This window comes from Rhipicephalus sanguineus, chromosome 5, assembly GCF_013339695.2.
Source record: "Rhipicephalus sanguineus isolate Rsan-2018 chromosome 5, BIME_Rsan_1.4, whole genome shotgun sequence".
Taxonomy (NCBI): Eukaryota; Metazoa; Arthropoda; class Arachnida; order Ixodida; family Ixodidae; genus Rhipicephalus; species Rhipicephalus sanguineus.
In genome coordinates this window covers 84,652,432-84,668,619 of record NC_051180.1, presented here as the reverse complement: position 1 = coordinate 84,668,619, position 16,188 = coordinate 84,652,432, and the positions used below count along the sequence as shown (strand labels likewise).

At 43.3% G+C, this 16,188-nt stretch overlaps 1 long non-coding RNA gene across 2 annotated transcripts in view; it reads left to right on the top strand.

The window, feature by feature from the left end:
- Positions 1-406: 406 nt before the first annotated feature.
- LOC125758429 (uncharacterized) overlaps positions 407-16,188 on the top strand; it is a 23,152-nt gene continuing 7,370 nt past the window's right edge. The window contains exons 1-3 of one of the 2 annotated variants that reach the window (XR_007416058.1): positions 407-790; positions 1,641-1,769; positions 3,477-3,616. This is a non-coding gene — a long non-coding RNA (uncharacterized LOC125758429). The remainder of the gene's footprint in view (positions 791-1,640; positions 1,770-3,476; positions 3,617-16,188) is intronic. The other variant, XR_007416057.1, reaches the window with a different exon arrangement.

Here is a 16,188-nt window from a genome sequence, read left to right as displayed (position 1 = left end):
TCAAACATTACTGCGTGAAAAAGAATGTTGATCAACTAGAACGGAAACCCCGAATCTCCTACCAGGCACTGCTCCTACATGTTTGTTCTCTACGCCAGCATGTGCCGTTCAGAAGAAGCTAATCTGCCCGCATAGTCTCCACAGTTTTCTTTTCTTCGTTTTACAATTTATCAGCGCCATGTGTGGCCTACACAACGAGCTTATACCGCAACTACAAAGCTTGGTTTCAACGGGAAACTCCACAGAGCGCAGGCTCACACGCGCGAAAGCACGCCAGCGAGTGGCAGCGCCGTCTGCACGTTGGATCGCGCAATCTTTCCACCTGGCAGGCGCGCTCACGACACTAAGGAGACCTTCCTAGCCCGTATAGTTCTGCGTTCGTGTGATCGTCGTGCCGAGTTCTGTTTGTGCGGTCGACTTTTAACGCGCTGCCACGCATTGTGTGTATTGTGTGTTGTATTTCGTGGTTACTGACGTAAGCGCAAGTATACGAGGTACCAGGCAAATAGTCACCAGATGCCGACCGTGCGACTTCAATCTCTGCGACTGCTTTGTTCGGTGTGACCGACGGACGCGATTCATAGTTTTGAAGAACACCTTCTTCAAATGTTTCCGCACGTCAGTGAGTAGCAGCGCCGCAATCCTTTGTCGACGACGCGTTCTGTGGCCCTGGAAAATGCCTTTACGCTCGGGGACGGCCGGTAGCTCGGCGATTCCTCGCTTGGCGCACCATTGAAAACCGGCGGTCATCCAGCAGTGTACGCTGCCAGCGTATTTTTTATTGCCAGAGGTAAGTGAACGTTACGCTTCGTACATTGTGAGTTATTGTTATTGTAGTACGCCTTGTCGCCGAAGAAAATCGCATAACGTGTTGGTAGTGTATGCGGTTGTAGTTGTGAGGATTGTGCTCGCGCATGACATTTGTCAAGAACGTAGTCGGTAGTGTTATGAAGTTTTGGTAATTAGCTCGCTTGCACGCACTGCTCTACGCTAATATTTGCTGAAAGGAGACAACATTTTTGTCAGGCTCACCATTGTCATGCGTTTTATGCATGTCTCTTGACAAATTACTTGGAGTAACGCCGTGAAACCGAAGCTTCAACGTCCATTTCGTTCGCACGAGCTCTGAAGGAATAATCATCAGCCACCGTGTGAATCGTGAATCGGTACAGTGGGAGAAATAAAGTGTATTTAGGGATGTTTTTTTTTAGGCGTGCATTTTGTTTGTCATTAAGTAAGGTGACCCTCAAAAGCGTTTAGGTTAGCATTCTTGGACATTGCTTATCATCTTTCAAGCAATAGATAACATAGATTTGCTAAAAATGCAATTTCTGCAGCATGACATTGTATTTTGTTCAGTTGGTTTGCCCCATTTTTACCCTTTATGCACGTTGACCTAATTTGACAAGCCGTACTTTCAGCTGAATTTTCAATTGCTTTTAGCACTATATGTGCGTCCGTGTATTGAAGTCCCACCTCTCATCGCATAATAATAGCTTGTGAAGAACAACGATTGTCTTGAATTAGCCATTTATCAGAGCTCTTCCTCCCTCCTCAAAGGCAAGGTGCTGCTGGCACACCTGGTTCGGCTTTTCTTAACCTTTTTTTTTAATGCTGAAGTTTTTTGCAACGTACTGCAGGTAGCAAACAGCAGTGCCACAACAAACAGTGGAGTGCTGACCATGCAGTCCAGAAGGTGGCTGAGGCAAGTATGCTATAGGAGGTGCTTATTCAGGCAGAAGAAATATGCATCTGTAGCCAACGTAAAGGTAATGTACAAAGTTCCATTTAATGCAGAAGAATCTTGTTTTGAGCTAGTCATGTCGAAGGGAAACAATGAGCGCTAGATAATTGAGATGGAAATGCAGAGTAACAATGTTATGTATGCCAGCAACCAACTTAAATTTATTCATGCAAAAGGGTTATTTCCAACTGGTTCATTTGGGGGAAGAGCCCACAGTTTCCACGAATGGGCATACCTGGTAGCCGTTGCACAACCTGTTACTGTGTTTTCGCACTCATTATTATGTGCCACTTACTCTTGTGACGTTCCGCCAAGGTGAAATTACTTCACATAAACAGCAGCGAGAAGGCTCTTGCTAGCCAGTTCAATTAAGACAGCGTTACCGTAGCTTTTAGTTCCAGTAAACCAGCTAAGCTGTATAGAAGAGCGTACTCCATGTTTGTCACCATGGACAGTGCATTTTGCCTGGGAACATGGCTTAGTTTTGAAAAGGAAAATGTTGCCTTTCTGTAAAACGTGGTACTGGGAAATGGCATTGTGCCATAAATATTAAGGTTTATGACTTCTTGCAGCACGCATTGTTGTACAGGGATGTTAGCGTTTTCATAAATGCAATGCATGGTGCCTGAAGAATATAGCGGCCCACTTTAAAATTTATAACTTCATGATTTCAGTATCTGGGACAGACTTTAGTGTATACGGTTTGTTTCTGGAAAGCTTCAACCTATCTTGCAATTCTTCAAGGCCAATACTGAATTTTCTGTGTACATTTGGCTGCACATTCTCATCACTTATGCTAAACAACAGGCTTGAGTGATGTGTGGAATTCTTGTCAATCAATTTTATTGATTACCTCGGACGATCTATTCTGCTTCCCACAGTTATTGGGTGCTTTGTGTGCATGTGCTATGCATGCTAGAAATGAAAACAGGGAATGCAGCTGGCAGCATCAACGAGTACAATGCCCATAGGCTATTATGAGGTGCGAAATGTTGCCACTGCTAGAATTTACATTATGTGTGCATGGTACAGCTGATTGTGTAATTTAGCACTTTCCAGCTACTTACGCAGTTGGAGCAGATGTCGATCATGTTTACTGTGGTATGGCACGGCCACCAAGTTTGTGCATTCTGCATACCAGGAAACCTGACACGAAGCAACGTATTGCTGTAATGGCAGCTAAGTGAGAACGAATGAGTTTGTCTTCTCTGTAGATTTGTCAATACCATTACTGAGGCTTGTTAAGTGCATTCAAGCGGCTTTAGCAATGCACTTGCAGCTACAGAGCCAGTAAAGGCAGCCAATTTCATCATCAGAGTTCACTCTGCAAATCCCACTTTCCATAAAGGGCATTGTTTTGTGATAGCTTAAGGTCAAAACTTGCTCAATGAAACAGTTCTTGGTGTCTGACATTACATGAATTATGATAATTGCTATATCTCATGTGAAATTATGCCATTGTTTTTTTTTCATATTCTTACTTTGCATACACACTTTACGACTGCACCCTCCCCAACCGAATCTTTACTAGTGCTACATTCTGTTATGGGTGAAAACAATTATTGAACTAAAAACCAGGCCAAGGAAAGCAGTATGATGCCCTGTAATGTAGGAGGATGCCACTATTGCAGTGTTTAGTCTAGAGCTGAATTTAATGAGAAAGGGCAGCAATGTAGGTCATCTGTCGATATTTGCAGACCAAAATTGTGTTGTGGTCATTTTGTTATCGCAGGAAGCATCTTCAAAAGGCAGTGCTACAAGGATGTGAGCAGCAGTTTCCCTTCAACGAACGGGTCAAACTCATGGAAGCCACGTGCCTGCTGCTTCTGGCCTACACAAACATGCAGCCACCATAGTAAAGTTCTTGCAAAGGTGTGAGACATCCCTATGCTGCATGGATTGAGCATGTTATTGCCCGTTTTTTATAGCTTATCGTAATATGTCTACAAGTGTACTTCCTTCTAGTGTATATTTACATTCTCTTAAAGGGCCAGTCAGCAGGCTCCGACTTCTTTTTTTTACACCTCCCAAACAAGCTCGCTAATTCGTACAGAGGGCCGCAGGAATCACATTGTGCGAATGTCAGACACTCCACTTCTAAAAACAATAACCGCACCTCCTCTTTAGCGCTTGACCAGTCCTCTTTGCTAGCGAAGTGGTGTAATGTTGCCTATGAGCAACATTAAGTAACGCTGACTGCTGAATAGTCCTCTGCAATACGAAACGGCATTTTGGCTTTGTGATGATGCAGTATCTGTGGTTGTCACAAGTGTTGCGAATTGGTTTATCTCGCCAGTGCTTTGACTGTGCTTCCTCACCGCACCGCTCTGGCACAGTGGCACATCGAGGAAGCCCCTCTTCAGGATGGTCAGGCTGAGCGAGAAACTGAAACCAGCTGGAATGTTTGTTCTGTCCCCTGTGGCTTCATTATTACACCACTTAATCAAAAAATTAATGTGACAACATGTTCACGTTGTACAAGCGTGCAGTTGTCACAAATTTTAGACTCCGGGGTTGTTTAGGGGCCCTTTAGCCTTAAATTATGAATGGTAAATTCACACGTCACGTGGTTTTCTTGCTTTATTTTTTGCAATGCTGATTTTTAAAATAGCATGTCAGCTTCTGTGAGTGGTAATTTATACATTTATCATACAAAACATCCTGCTATATTCAACAAGTGTTGTTATAGATTTTCATGGCACCAGAGCCACCTGGTTTTTGCCGTGTGGCAGCTACATGGAAGTTCATTGCTATGCTGCTTTGTTTAACTGATATCTTTTCAATCAATGCGTTTCACAGTCCAGGGTGTTTGGTGTATTTGCATCTTGATGTGTTTAATATCATACAAGTGATGGATTTTTTTCTGTCTTCTAGTGTTTACTTTACAGCTATTTAACTGTGGTTTTCAGGGGCATATCTAGACAGGAACATCAATTCTGCTAAGCTTTGGTTCGAAAAGAGACGCTGAACAGGAGTTCCTTAGGTGCATGCCCTGAGCACGAGCCCTTTGGATTACAGAAATATCTAAACTGCATAATGTCTGCAGCTCCTTGCTTAATTGCATGTCTTTCTTCAACCTACAGCTCTTTCCATAATCCTTAACATTAACCTACATTACCAAGTGAACATCCCCCGCTGCAATACAGTGGATTATAATGGTCAGCTGCTGATCTGAACTGTGCGAGTTCGATCCTTGATGGAGTGGTTGCACTTTCGGTGGAGGTGCAAATCGTAGAGGTTCCTGTGCTTTTAATTTCACGTTTACATACAGAACCCCATTGTTATTATTACATCAGCAAGTGGACAGAGTGGTAATTCTATATTGTATACAAATTTAGTATAACAGATAGCTGAGCTGGTTGATAGGTATTCATGTTAAAAAGGCAGGGCATGCAAACATGGACACAAGAGAGAAACCAAGACACCACTAACGCCAACTGGAAAGGTGGACAGTGGCACAAAATAAAGTAGACACAGAAACTTATCTGTGCATGCCCAGGCAAGAGGCGATACCTATCAATCTGGCACGCGCGATAGTCTACGTGAGAGATAACTGCTCAAGCATTTGATTTCTTCTTTATGCTAGTTAATCAACGGTTCGCTCTATCGTGCACTGCCATTATTGATATGCCAGGCCTCGACAATTGGACGCATTTCTTCATTCATGTGCTTGTACAAAACTGCATTCATCGAATTTTGGCGTGCATTTACGCTCTCGACAATGTAAAGGTAGATTAGGTGATGAGCCTCCAGTTAGTGATCTCAGCGTTTTAGGTGTCTTGACTCTCTTGTGTCCATGTTTGCATGCCCCATCTTTTTAACATGTATTCATATAGTGCGTAAGAGAAATAGGTTATCTAGTGAGTTATTTGGAAAGTAAGTTTAGGGCGAACACCAATATAGCAGTGTAAATTAAATTTAAGCGATGAATGCATCGGGCTGGATTAGGAAACGATATAATGGCGAAATATAGCCGCTTGCTCTTTGCTTATACTTGTCTCAGTTTCTTGTCTCGTATGCTTTGACAATGACCAGGTGTCGTGTTGGGTGCTACTAATTGGTTATGAGCTATACATAGACAAAGCAGCGGCTGTTTGGATGCTTTTAAAGACGATAGTCTTTCTTGGGGAACTTAAACGCAGAAATTTTGGTCTCTCTTTCTGTCTGTCTTTCTGTTTGTCGGCACGTCCCTCGATTCAACCACTCGGCCAAAGTTGAACCACTTGCTCAAGGGCCAGCCATCGTGAACGGCTGACTAGGTTCATACTTGTGTACATTGTTGATCAAAAAGCAAACATTACGCATATCTGAGGCGCAACATCACTAGGTAAGCATTAGGCGGTGTGTTCCTTTAACAGAAAATACATAGATACGCAATTTTAAAGACCTTGATGGTATGCGTTTAACGTTGAGACAGTAACGCGTTTATTAAAAGATTGCTACAGCTGAAGCGATCAGCGCTCCAAGCCGAGCAAGCGCGAGCGCCAACAGCCACCGTCTTCGTCTTCTTCTTTCGCAGGCGTTCTTGTCTGCGCCGTACCATGTTACAAATCACTCCCCCGCGGAAAAGGAGCCATCCTGGCGACCTAAGGAACAGGTACAGCTGGTGGGTCATAATGCGGCTTCAGTCGATCGCAGTCTCGCGGCCGCGACGACGGCGGCCCGTAGATGATTGAACAGGCTCAATCATATAGTTAACTGGGGATGCTTGACGTAGGACGCGGTAGGGGCCTTCGTACTTAGGCAGTAGCTTTGTGGAAAGGCCAGGAGTGGAGGAGGGAACGCGAAGCCACACCAACGTTCCAGGCGAATACGACTGAGGAGGCAGGTTTTCGTCGTGACGGTCCTTCTGGCCCTACTCGCCCTACAATGTTACAACCCTAGTTTCTTAAGCTGCGCTGAAAATGCGACTGCGCTGAAACTTGTCTTCCTCCGTGCCCTCTGCACAAGCTCATGTTGTGTTTCGGTTTCGGTTCAGTATTGCATTGTACGAATGACAGGGGGCGCCGCTCTGGCATTGCTGTTTTACCCAGGCGACGTGTAAATAAAAGAGTGTGTGGAGAGTACTCGTTGAGTGCGGACGTTTCTTCTCCTTCGGCGCATCGCGCCAAACAGCGTGTTCGGGCTGGCCGGCGTCCCCACCGGTCGTGTTGGTCACCGCCGGTCTTCGCCTGCAGCTGCGCCGGGAGTACCAGCCCGCAACACAGCACTCGTGTTTCCCGACGTATTGCCAGATGGCGTCCATATCTCACGCAGCGCCTCTTCTATCGTCGTTAGACGACATTTGCAGCGAAGCAACGCAGATACGCGGCCAATTTTTTTAACAGCTACCTTATGGGGAGAGAAAAGTTAATTTGGGTTATGTGAGGCATGCTAAAAAAAGTCGACTTGTTTCTGATGTTTTTGTTTTCCTGGCAGACATTCTACACGAACTCGCCCAAAGGCGGAAGGAAGGCACGCACAGATGGACGCACAGAATCATGGGGCTGCCGTAGAAGCTGTGAATGAGCATTAACCTGTGAGTATGTGTCTTAAACATTTTGCTGAAGCCTTTTATTTTGGCTGAACATTCTTATCGATGCTTTGTATTCCCTGATTTGTAGTGCAATATTGTCACACCCTGTTGCTTCACAACAGAGCTCTTTAGTCTGGTACAAGGCCCAAAAAGTTCTACCTAAATGACCAAATTGTGGCAGCCAGTTGTTTCCACAATTAATGCATTAGTGTAAAAAAACGCAATAGACGGAGCACAAGAAAAAGGAAGACACAAACAGTGCTGTACTCGTGTGCTCAGTCTTCTGCACTGCTTGTTTACGCTCTGTCATACCAACACACACAAGCATCCATTTTAGCTTATGTAGTAGTCCAGCTCATACACTTGGTAACGTTCTCCCAACAGCAGGATTACCGGATATCTGGCTTGTGAAGTCAATCTAAAGTGCATGCCTGTTCGTGTAGACTTGTGTGTATCCACCATTGAGATGGAATGCAGCTGTGTTTTAATATTTTAGCCAGTATAGCTCGTGAATGGAATTTGGAGCTGTGACAGGCAACACTTTTAGAGGGGGGCGAGTTACTAAATTATTGTAGACTTGTGTGCATCCACCATTGAGATGGAAATGCAGCTGTGTTTTAATAATTTAGCCAGTATAGCTCGTGAATGGAATTTGGAGCTGTGACAGCAACACTTTTAGAGGGGGCGAGTTACTAAACTATTGTGTATTTCTCGATGTTTGCATGTTATAAAACCATAGCTGGTTAAAATTAGTCCAGATTTTACGCTATTTCTTAACATATGACCTTCCGTACTGTTCGAAGGCATTGAACCATATGAAATGCTTTGTGCCTTTGTGTGTGTGCCGAAGGTTAGGAGTCATTATACTAGAGATAGATAAAAATAGGTCAGAGGTTAAAGTAAATTTTTCGCAATCAACTTCTTCAGAGCAGGGTTTTGAAGTAATTTAGCAATACAAGCAGATTAGTGCTTCATTTTAGCGTCTGACAGTGCACACTGTTTTATTTTAGTACCTATTTGGGTCATTTCACGCCAGTGTGCAGGTCGTTTTTTGACCATTTCCAATATTTTGTAAAACTGGTGCTGTTATGTTTCAGTGTGGGAAGTAGTCATTCAAGCGTTATTTTCGGGGAAAGAATTGCATGATGCAGAAAAGACCTTTCAAACTTCGCACGCAGAAATGAAGCTGTGTCAGGCAAATTAATTGACACATGGTTATTGCGTCGAGCTATTACTACAAAGCATTTGTTTCTTTAACATAGTCACCAATCTTTCATGACTATGATAGTCGAATTTATGTTGATTTCAATTTATGCTATTTGCAGTCGTGAGGAAACATTGCAAAATGCACCATTTTTAAGTATATTGTAAAAAAGACTGAATGTTTCATGTGAAATATATTCACAGTATGTGTTCAGTGCATATACCAAGGGTTGAAAATGCTGCTGGCAAAAAGAAGCAAAAATGTCTTCAAAATTGACACTTGGAAGAAGTAGTGTTTGAACCCATATTGCGGGATCTCTTTCACTGTGTAGCAATCCCAGCTAAAATGTTGCCTACACATCATAGTGTGCTTTCCTCGTGCGATAATTTAGACAAAGTTTTTAAGGTGTAATATTATCTTCAAGCGAAAAATAATTTTTTCAAATGAAAAATAACAAGGCTGTGGGAAGTTTCTTGGAGCTTTGCCTTCACTGCACAGCACATCATTGTTCTTGCATGGTATTTCAGACAGAAGTATTGCTTAAATCTGCAACATTTAGACTTGCACTATATGAGCACAGGGGCACCCGCGTGAATCCTGTGCCAATGTGCTGTGCAGCGAAGGTCAAGGAACGAGACTCTGTGCAGGCTAGGGATTATTCACTTCAGTAAATTTTTCCTTGCTTACAACCAAGCAGTATATATTTTTTTAAATGGAATATAAATTGCCAGCAAAGTATACCACACAATAATGTCTTGGCGACATTTCTGTTTGGAATGCTACATAGCAAAAGCTAAGCTGCAATATGGGTCAAAAGCTATTTTTTCCGACTGTTACAGTTTGGGTGGAACGTTTCTGATTATTTTGTTTTCATAGTAGTTTTATGACAAAGTGGATATCTATTTACTTATTTATTTATTACTTGACAATACTGCTGACACCAGTAAGCAGTATTGCAAAGTGGGCTACAGTGAATAAGTTACACATAAAATGATCTTGCTAAGCAAAAACAGGAGCATAACATATACAAAACACAAGATAAACCAAGAACATCTATACAACCGTCTTAAGGAAAATGATAAGGGAACAGCACAAAATACAAAGGCAATGAACTTTAGAAATCAACCTTCGGTATTCCATACGAAAGAATTAGTCTTTCTCCTGATAAATGTTAACATTAGAACTTCAGCATTTTGCAGTGTTTCCTTATGGCTGAAAAAATGTAACTTGAAATGCAAATTAGTAAACTATTTTAGCCATGAAACACTGCCACCCTCAGATTAAAGAAAGAAATATTCTGCATTAAAACAGGAACAAACAGCGCTGGACATGGATGAAGAAAGAACAATAGACGAGGGTGCTGTCGCCCTCGTCTACCTTTTTTTTCCGTCCCGTGCCCAGCGCTGTTTGTTCCCGTTGTAATCATGTACTAACCAGCCCAGTTAGGTGCTCTCCTGAAATATTTTGCTCTAATTGCTCAAAGCAATAACTTTGTATAAGTTATCTTGCATGACGCAGTTTCACATCTGTAGATGGATGGATGCTATGTGTGTTCCCTTTAAAGCGAAGCATTGACATGCAAGTGGCCAAGCTCAATTTTTGAACTGGCTTAATGCCTTTCCTACCTGAATTAAATTTCTTTCCTTAAAAAAACTTATAATAGGTAGCTTATTTTTCGGCATTGTACATAAAGACCCTGCAAGTTTGTTTTTGGCTGTTCTCGCTGCTTTTCCACTACCAATCCTCCATCTGTCTTTTACTGATTTCTCTTGTGGATGTGTTCATCTTTATCAAGCTTTCTCTAAGCCTAGGGCTTCATGAGAGCTAGTTCCCAATAGCACATGGGTGGACATTTTACATTTATTTAAAAGGTGGTCCGTCATTTCCATATCTCTCTCACAACCAGTGCATGTGACGCCTACTTACTGGATCTCACTTTATGACTGCATATTCTAAGACAAGATTAACTCGCTTCAGACATTGCACTAGCTTATCATATGCTTCCCTCCTTACTTCGTCCTTATTCTTGCGATAGTTACTCAGAGCTTTTCATTTTTAGTATTTGCTATCCATTAAATCATCTCCACCTCTCTGACATTGCACCTAACGCTTATCGTGCATAAAGTTTAATGCATGCTCTCAGCATCACGAAATTTCGTCCTGGAAAATTATCACTTGACTACAGGTATGATCTTTTTAGCAGCATGATCTTTTTCAACAGCAAAGGAGTTCGTTAAAAAACCACCTTTTATACTTAAAATGGGGATGACTAATTCCATACCTCGTTTATTAAAGTTAACCTCTTTCAATTTCCTTACGCTTGTTCTTTGTGTTGTGCTTGCCTCATGGTTTGCAGTCTTTATGGATCTGGTATATTTAAAGAGTTGAATAGCCGGTCACCTGCTTATGACACTGCAGCTTAAGTATTGCACCCACTATCATTGCCATAATAGCATTTGGTACAGTAGAGGTTTGTAATGAATGTAACGAAGATGTACAGCTCATGAAATAATTGTTGAACAACGAATGTTGTTGGAGCTAGTGATTCAACAAGAGGACTCCGTCTTTAGAGGGGCAACGAATTGCATCAAGGTTGCTGCAACAACTTAGACACATCACTTTGTTGAAACATTGGCTCCAACAACACGCTTTGTTCAATGGTTTGACATTCATTCAAGCCGCCATCTTCAGCTCAACTTTTGTCGCGTTAAGATGTACAGGATATACAACTGTCATGTTGTTTTCTGATAGAATTCAAGAGCTATTGACAGCAAGCCTTGCTTCTCAATTTAATTCTCATCCTTATCGTTTACGCTTTAATCTTGTCATCTTCAGCCTTATTATATGTGCACTGCAGCAGTAGCCCTTCGCAGTGGTCTACAATTTGCCTCGCCTTGTGCGAGCTGATTCCATTTTACACATGCGCAATTCTTCATTTCTTCACCCACATAACTCTCGGCCTTCTCGGCAGCATTAAGTACAAAAATTGTAACTGTTAAGACTTTTGCTTCAACATCATGACAATAATTGAATAGAATTGGTAATGCACGTAAATAAATACTCTTGCAGTTAGAACGTAGTGTGTTTAACCCTGAATTCTTGTGTACTATAGCAATAAGTCTTCGTGAAATCATGCTGCTTGTTCTTCATATGATCAGAACGAGTCCAGAAATATCTGCAAAATACCGTTTCTGCTTTTTTGATTTCTGAAACAGTGATGCTAAGGGAGGCCATGTGCACATGCACCATGGCAATGTTTAAATGTGTATAAATTCTGAACATTGCTGTTGCTCTAGGTGTTTTCTTTCACTTCCTTTTCAGACGTACAGAAAGGAGCGAAGTGGAGCTGTCCATGGGCCGTGCACACAGTTTCATAAGCAGGCTTGCAACACTTTTGACAAATATGTTCCTGAATACATCTGCCAAAGTGGCATTTAAAGAAGCATGTAGTAGTGTACTTCACTGTTTATTTGGCATGAAGCAGCAGGTATGCTTCCGTCATCAGCAAGTTCACACAGTACAGTGCATCTACACATGGCATGCTACCCCCACATCTACCAGCTCGGGATGTGTAGCTTGATTGTAAAATGTTTACTTTGACTTAACACAACAATTATTAACAAAATGACATGAAAGTTTTGCCACCTATGCAGGCGACATTCTCAGTATACGCTGCCAAATATAAGCGGAGTTTGACCAGTCCATTAGTCGCACATTTCCTTGTAAACATCTCGTAGAGGGCCGCTGTTGTTGTTGCAAGCCAATGCGCCCGTGATGAATGAACCATGATTCCAAGATTTTTCTTTTCCTCCGACCTTTGTACACGAGGTAGCATCGTCGAATTGATTAGGTCAAAGTTATGCCTTGTCATTCAGCAGCGTTCAACAAGCTCCGTCTTAGAACATGTTGCATGGGTGGTTTTCGCAACATCCTCTTTGTGTTCTTTAACCTTCGATTACCTTCTTCAACCCATTTCGCCTATGCAAGTTGTGTCGCAATCCCCACATTGTACTTCGTAGATGATCCCGCTCTAATCTTCGGCGGTGTTTGTGTATACCTTGTCCTTAGGACATGTGTTCACAAAGCCCAAAGACCGCACACCTGCGGATGATTAGAGCAGGGTACTCTACAGAGTACGTTGTGGGGTTCACGACACCACTTACATCGGCGAATTGGGCAGGAAAATGCCAAAGACGTTCAAAGAACACAAAGTGGGAATGTTGCTAAAGCCACCCATGGAGCGCATTTTAAGACAGCTTGTTGAATACTGCTAGACGACAGGTTATAGCTTCGACCTTAACAATGCGACGATGCTGGCTCAGGACGAAGGTGGAGGAAAACTATTGGAATTATGGTTCATGCGTCATGAAGCATCTGCTTGAAACAACAACCACAGACCCATACCGAACGTGTACGTGGACGTATGTGGCTAGTGGACTGGTCGACCTCCGCTCACTTGTTGCCAGCGTATACCGAGACTGCCACCTGCATAGGTGGCAAAGCTTCTATGGGATTTTATGGTGCAGTTGTGGTACAAAACCATTATTTTGCATTAAGGCAAATGGGCCGTATTATATTGGACAGTACGGGCAGACCATTCTTTAGTATCTTAACGTAGGAGGTACGTAAGAAGACCTTCTTTGAAGGAAATTGTTTTATTCTGGTCACGGAACAGTGTTCTCATTCAAACAAAGGGACGGAGTGCTTTGTTTTATCTGTGGTAACGAAAGCACTTCGTAAGAAGACTCCTTTTTAGAGAAATCGTTTAACTCGGATCGCGGAAAAGTGCTCGGCACCGCTATACCTTCAGCTTTGTCCGTGTTTAGGGGCCAGATTTTTTGCAGTGTATGACAATCGCGGAGGCCACGGGCCAAACAAACCTAAAGGTGGTCACGATTAACATTTTGCCATTTACTTGCATGACGCACGTGTTAGCTAGTTAGAACCGGAACACTCGGCCTTCAAAACGTACGTGCGCGATGCTGTGTGGTGACGACCAACTCAGATTATAGGATGTCGCGGTGTGCGTATGCACGCGTGTTCATCTGCCTCTCGCTGCTCACTCGGTACGGCACGCACCGCGGTCAGAGCCTCTGCTGAGCTTCATAGTCAAGGTTACCACGGTTCTCCGTCAGGGCTACGCAAAACAACAGCAGAGCCACATAATCACGCTAATTTCTCATGCGGCCAGCTGTGGAGAACGCGGGTACTCCGTTTACCGCAACACGCTCGGAACAGCCCGTATCCAGCGCTCTCACCTTTCTCCTTCGTCGACAACTATAGAAATCAGTAAACCTGAACGTTGTTATTCAATCCTATGTGTCCATGGCAAATCACAGCGAACAATTAGCGTCGATTGCGGCGTTTCTTCGTAGCGTGCCGAGCGGTCTCGTCTGTTGTTGTTTTCGCCGTCGTTCTGGCGAGCGATCCAGCAAGCACTTCATGGCGGTTCGGGGCGCGTCCCACCAGCGGAGAGTAATTCACAGCTCTCTTTCTGAGTGTTAATGTGCCAACACGCGCAATATTAAGCTCAGTCGTTATTTCGCATTCGCTAGTTGCAGCTGGTCCCACAGCAAACTGTGCGAGGGAGTCGGGCTTTGTAGTACCCAATACTACTCCGACAGGTGGCGGCACGCGTCTTGGGAAACTCCAGAGTCTGACGTCCATACCGACTTCCGCGATAACTGCGAGAAGATGCGTGATGCACTTGCTGGACATAAGTACCCGCCCTAAATAATTGACGACGCTATTAGGCGTGCAACTAAAGCAGACACGAGCTTCTTAACTCGAACAAACGTGTTCTACAGCACCCATGTACTAACCTGGTTTTCATGCATTCTGCATCAATACCAAACGTTAATTACGTCTTAAATAAGCATCACAACATCCTCATGCAGAGTGATCGTTTGAAGAACATCCTTCATCCACCACCACGCGTAGCATACCGTCGGCCTAGAAACATTCGTGACATAATGACGTCGTCCAAAAAAAACGACCCCTTCTGTTCACTCTGGTTGCCGTCGTTGCCGGAAGCCACGTTGCAGTGTGTGCATCCACATCACAACCACAGCATCTGTCAAGAACTCAGCGTCCAGTTTTACCATAGAATTAAACGAAACCTTGACTGTGATGCCAACAACTGCGTCATTCTGCTTGAATGCTCAATTTGTAAATTTCAGTATATGAGTCAGACTGACACGCCATTTATATTACGATTCAATTACCACTCTTCCCAACCTGCCCCAGTTTAAACACGTCATCATACCAGGACACTCGCATTATGAACTAACGACTACGAGACATTACAATCTGCTTTTAAATTATATCTCCCCATGAAAGAGAAGTGCGAGACTCATCCCTCATCTACAAATTTAGGGCAGTATCATCTCGTACTAACGAAAGCACAGGAACGCTAACATTCTTGCCAATCTAACTGATACGCCGTTCGAGATTGCTATATAAATGCAGTGCTTCATTTTAGTGATTGTAGCGTGTCTGCTGCTTAATACAGTTTTACATTTTGTTGTTGTTGTTGTTTTGCACCTACTTTCATTAGTCGTTTTGGCGAATATCCCGTGTTGTAAACATTTGCACTGCAGTTACAGTGTTCTCTCCATTTTTGCTTGTTGTTATTATAGACATGTTAGCCCTTTTTACACATCGTGTTGTACATCTTCACTACACATTTTCGCCGCTGTTCTTTGTTGCTATACACGTGTTTATGTTAGCCTTTTTTATTGACATGAGGTATCGAACATAAAGTACATGAGGGTCCAAATTTCAATAACAATTAACCCGCAGTACATACAATATACAACTTAGCGTAACAGTCATGACATAACAGTCAAAACAACATATTCAATAGTCATATATTTTCTGACGCATTTCATTTGTTGTATATTTTCGCTATACATCTTCACCGCTGTTACTATGTTTATTTCAGTGTTTCATTTATTTCTTTTCATGACTATTTTCTTTACACGCGCCTACGCTTGGAAAGTTAGCTTGTTCTCGTGCATTCTCCTCGTTTTTCAAAAGCATGGCCTCTGCGCATGTCTTGTGACGTACCGCACTGCCCCATTCACTTCGCACGAAAGCCTATATATTTACGTCTACCTCCGTACCTTGTATATATGATATCTATGACGAAATCGTTACGCACGTGCTGGGGGCCCCCTGTCATACCCGTGTATATAAGGGCAATTATACCTATGCCTTCTATTCCCCGACGAAGGCCGGACCCCGGCTGAAACGTTGGAATAAAATGTTTAGCCCAGGGTGCCTACCACGTTGACCTTTCGAAATTCGCTGAGTTTGTCAGGTTTCCCTCAGTGATTCTGGCCTCTTCGCGCTGTCATCAATATTAATGGGGCCCTGCACACTTTTCTAAGTAACCATGGAATGGCTTCATTAAAGGTGTTTATTGCCTCATGAATCGACTGACGCAAAATATTTTTAGACTCCGTCAAGTACGAGCGGTAATTTTCCAGGGGATTTGACGCACGCCTTACCACTTTCTGCATCCTTTCGTATCAGCGAGCGCGCTGAAAGCTACGCGGGGAGGAGGAGGGGGGGGGTCGAGGGTGAGAAGGGGCCGAGAAGCTAGGTCCGTCGTCAGCGTCAGATCATGCCGTTGAGCACTTTCCTTTTGTTTGCTGCGAATGTGCGGTTAACATTCAATGTGATCACGAGCGCGACAGCGGGCACCTGGCGTCATACTACGGC